The sequence below is a fragment of the Talpa occidentalis genome, unplaced genomic scaffold, assembly GCF_014898055.3.
Source record: "Talpa occidentalis isolate TD23 unplaced genomic scaffold, MPIMG_talOcc4v2.1 talOcc4.11, whole genome shotgun sequence".
Classification (NCBI taxonomy): Eukaryota; Metazoa; Chordata; class Mammalia; order Eulipotyphla; family Talpidae; genus Talpa; species Talpa occidentalis.
The window spans coordinates 23,382,115-23,387,364 of NW_023601104.1; the positions used below are offsets into that span (position 1 = coordinate 23,382,115).

At 36.9% G+C, this 5,250-nt stretch overlaps 1 pseudogene; it reads right to left on the minus strand.

Moving 5' to 3' along the window:
- Positions 1-650: 650 nt before the first annotated feature.
- On the minus strand, positions 651-3,773 carry LOC119239567 (elongation factor 1-beta-like; annotated as a pseudogene).
- Positions 3,774-5,250: the final 1,477 nt, after the last annotated feature.

The following is a 5,250-nucleotide window of genomic DNA, read 5'->3' on the forward strand; positions in this document are numbered from 1 at the left end:
TGTTAATAATACTTTATGTAGGTGTGAAATAATTTTTTGGGTACACAAACACACAACTTCCAATTTAATGTCAACATATTTGGAAAAGGGGGGAAATATTTTACAGATGGGCCAGTGTGTAAAGCTTTAATGTGTATGTCATGTAATACATGTACATAATTCCATACATATTAAAAACAATGAAAGAAGTGAGGAAAAGAAAAAAAGTCAAAGTGACTGAATGGTGGGTTTCAGACCTACCATGTACGGTGGCATGGACTGTCTACTGAACAGTTTCAGGGACAGCAATTACTCTGTCTACTTGATGGCATCATTTAGAGTTGTGCTATATGGCAGGTGTGTAATATGCAATATGGATTTTCTTTTCTTTGGGTTTTAAACATTTTAATTGACAGACTAGACTATAAGTGCACTCCAGATTACACTTCTTAGTTTCCAGCTTACTAGGAAATAACTTGTTCCCTTATAAGGGTACAGGGGAAGAAGAAAGATAGGAAGGAGGTATAGAGATAATAATGATAAAATAATGAGTTAATTTTTTTTAACATTTACATTGTGCCAGGTGTTTTTCATAGTACTTTGTACACATTAACTCTTGTTTATTTTTGTCTTTCAAGATTTTATTTAAGGGTCATGACCCATGATGTCTTTCAGATCTTGTTGAAAGCAGCCACGTCCATGGACTGTATATAGTCCTCAAAAGCAGTGATCGGCTCCTCTCATATATCTGTTCCAACTTTATTGTCTTCAATCATTCATTGTACTGGAGGTTTCTTAAGTCCATACTCCACTGGAACTAGTTGAGAAGAGCCCCAAGCAAGAAGCAAGCTGTCTGTTTTAATACTTCTCACAACTTCCCTAGTTTTGCCATATATGTCCCATCATACTGAGGTTTCACATCAAATAAGATGGAAGATTTGTCAACAAGGACAGGTTTGGGGCATTCTTTGACTCATATTGTGCAAGGTGTTCTTTTAGCCTCTCTGCTTTGTGGCTTTCCCCATTATCATCAGATCCAAAGAGGTCAATGTCTGTCTTCATTATCTTTACTATCTGCAGTTCCATTGCCTTCCTGTGGTATCTTCTACATTAGCATACTATCTTCTATATTAGCATACTCACCCAAAGCCTTCTTCACTCCTGGAAGATTTGCCTTCTTCCTTTTCAAAAGACTTGATGTAATTATACCAATGTTGGGTACAGTAAGTCTCAGGTGTATCAGAAACTGCTCCTAATACTGCCACATATCCTTGTGGAGGCACATACTCCTCAATGTAGCTCTTCTCTGCCAGGTAATCACTGAGGATCTGGAGTGTGCAGAGAATTTCAGGTCTCTAAACCTAACTGTTAATGCTGGAATTGATCAGCAGTGGAGGAAAAGGGGAGAGCAGGCATACATTAATTCTTTCAATTTCCATAACCAATCAAGGAATAGGGACCATTACCACATTTATTTCAAAGACAAGGGAATTGAGACCAAAAATGTTTAATAACTAAGCCAAGAACATACAGCAATAAGTGGGGAAAATGGGAAGTGTGAGAGTGAGAGATGTTTAATCCTCTCCTCTGCAAAATTGTGACCAGTAGTTGAAGGCCAATCAGAAGTTCCTCTCATTTAAATCTTTATTTACTTTTTACTGAAGAAATTTTATAGGGAAAAGCAGTCCCTTCAGAAGACCCTATGTATTAAATCATAAAATCAGAATAAAGAAGTTTTAAATATAACTCTAATAAAATAATTCTCCAAAATAAGCCCCAAAAATTGAAATACGAAATGCCTAGCATTACATTTCATTCAGCACAAATGCTGAAAGGATAAAGAATAATTCTTAAGTGATCAGTTAGCACTTTGTAGAAATTCTGGTTTGTAAATAAAACTAATGTTAGAGGAGATGAGGAAATGTCATGGGGGCACTAATTTTTTTTTTTAATGAAGCAGTGAATAAACATAGGGAGTAGTCACAAGCGCCTCTACCGGGCCTCCCCGGTGGCACAGCGGTTGAGCGCTGGTTGCAAAGCTGCCTGCAGCCTCTACAGTGCGGGGTTCGATCCCAGGCTGTTGGCGAGGGCCCCACATGGCGCACAGACCTCTCCTGCCGCCCGCTGCTCCCCTCAGCAGTGTATTTTCATCGGTCTGCCTGTTCTGCTCCCTTCTCTGGCTCTGGTGAATTCTCTCACCCTCCCGCGCTTCTGACTGTACCCAGTGCTTGTATAAATAAATAAATAAATCTTTAAAAAAAAAAAAAAAGAGCCCTTACGACTCAAGGAAATGCATGTTGGGGTGGGGGCACAGTTAACCAGTACACAATGCAGAAGGTCTAAAATATTTCTGAAGTGAGTCATTAGTCTTTGTATATCTTTCCTTATTCCTTATTCTATAATTTCTAAATATTTGAATATCTGAAAATCCAATTTACTATACAGAATCATATTCGCGTTGAAATGACTTCAACTTTGTATGAAATTTTAATATGAAAAACGAACTTAATAAAATGATTATTTCAAATGCATTATATTGTAACAGTAACCTCTGTGTATTTGCTCCTCTTCCCCACCCTAGTGCTGCTATGTTAAAATAAACTTTGGGGGCTGCAAAGAAAGCATTTTAAAGGTAAAGATCAGATAACATTTGCAATATGGCCATTAGTAAATGGCCATATTATGACCTGTTGGCAAATAGTCTATTTGCAAACTTGTCAAAACAACCCATTTTCAGAGCATTTTCAGAGCTTGCAGAGATTTTCATTTATTCCCGAATGTCAGGAATTGGAGAAACAAAAATAATTTGAAAATGATCTCTGATGTACATTGTTTTGTCAAATATCTATTCAAAAGAGAACAACCTATCAAGTCAAGAAATGTTATTTTGCTACAATGGGTAGGATGCAGACCCCTCCACCCACTCAACAGCTGCGGGAAATGAATTTAAAGTAAGTTGGTCATTTGTCCCATGATAAAGAACAACTGCCAAATATTTTATCCCAATTTATCAGCCCTGCTCTACTCCAGTAAATTCCATCAATCCAAGGCCAGCCACATTGTTTATTACTCCAAAACAATAAGTTTAACCCAATAGGTTTATTTGTTTAAGTCATCTGGTGAATTCTTTTAAATTATGCCTTGTTACTAGTACTGCTTGCTTTTTGCATTCATGTAAGCTTCTGCTGCAGCTGCTTGAGAAGAAAGGGAAAGGAGGCTCTTGTGGAGTGGTGAGAAGAGAATACATTTTTAAACTTTCCTTTTTTTTTTTCCTCCTAAAATTAGCACTTGGCATATGGAATATTCAGCAGGTGGCTCAGCAGGGACAGGCTTACTTTTTTTCATACCTGTCACTGAGACATTTGACATTTTGACTTGCTAAGAAACAAGATTGTTGAGGCCATTGATTTGTGTGTATGTGTGTGCACATGTGTGCACATGTGTGCACATTCATGGGCATACTGACAAACATCTCATAGCGGTCTCTTAGAGGAAAGAGTTTGAGACAGAAGCGACTAACAAAGTTTACATTTAAGAAAAATTAAATACTAGGGTGGGGAGTATGTGTGTGATCCCTACTATTGAAGTTGAATAACTATTTTAAATCCCACTAATGTTAGAGAATAGGGAATTATTTGTAACTAAAGAATTCCAGGAATTACATTTTACAATAAGAAAACCGAATATTATTTGAAGATCACAATTTAAAAATTCACTGAGCTAATGTTCCCCAATTGTATGAAAAGCAGCTACTAAATTAGCATACCACATTTATAATCATAAGCAGTCTGCATCGTGCGGTATTTTAGGCAATGGAGTTTTAAAGAAAAAAGTGGATTATCATATTTTAAAGATTTTTAGGAACTATAAACAACTAACCTTGGATAAGGTTTAGTGAGGGAGACAGAGTCTCAGATAATTCATAGGTGTCCAGCTTGATAACTAGATGAATGGCAGAATCATTAATGAGAAATGACAAATGATCACTAATTTCTTAACATCCATTCTACCCATTTTCTTATGTAACTGATTTATATATACCAAAGATGGCAACATGCCCACCTAAAAATTATTTCAAACCTTTATTTTTCAGTCTTCATTATGACTAATGACATTACATAAAACATAAACAGGGTCTCCCTGGTGGCGCAAGGGGTTAAGCACAGCACTATGAAGCTATCTGCAGCCTCTGCAGACTCTGCAGCATGAGTTCGATGCCCGGCCAGCCAGGGAGCTACCCACATGGCACAGCAGACCTTTCCTGTCTCACCCGCTGCTCCCCTCAGCAGTTTTCAGTCAGTCTACCTGTTCTGTTCCTCACTCTAACTCTGGTGAATCCTCTCACCCCCACACCTCTGGCCTGTACCCCAGTTCAGTTCTCGTATGCATAAATAAATAAATCTTTTAAAAATTAAAAAATATATATAAACAGAAAAAAAGTGCATTAATTCAGCAGAATGGCAGTACTTTTTCTTTACCTTTCTTCTTTCGCCTGGAATGTAATGGCTGGAGTACCAGCAGTCAGTATGTGACTATGAGGTAACTTAAAGATAAAACTTCATGCTAAGGATTCCTGATCATTGGTGAGTCACAATACTAGTCTTGGACTGCCTAATTCTGGAGTTTTATTTTGATAGAAAATAAGTATCTTGTTTAAGGTACAATTTTTTCAGGTCTCTGTTACTAGCCATTAAAACTAATTTTAATTGAACCCCCTTATAAAGAATCAAGTTGTTTGGTGCCTTTTGGTATGTGGGAGGGTAAGGAGGAAGTTCAGCTTTGGATGTGTTCTATGTGAGGTTCTGGTGGAATACCCAGAAGTCACTTGACAACACAAGCTAGAGATACAGATTTGGATTAATCCAAGTGGGAAGGTAATGTTATATAGCTGTCATTTCCAATCAGAGGTTCTTAATTTTCTTCAGATTGTAATTATGGTAAGGGCTTTCTATTTTTCAGTTCTGAGCAATTATCTTGCACTTTACATTGAATTCAATAACGGCAATCTATTTTGCATGACAGTGAGGAACTGTAAAGTGTGAGAGCTAAAACTGCAAAGTGGTCTCAATAATAATCTGTAGAAAAATTGTGATTGTTCCATGACCTCTAAAATTTGTATCAAAACTCTCATACTATCTCTATGTGTATAGAATAATGAAAAAACAGTACAGCTCTTCTTTATTTACTATATTAGAATTGAAGGCATTAGAAACACTGGGAATTAAACACTTTCTGTTAAAAATGTATGAAGAGTAGTTTGTACACTAGTTT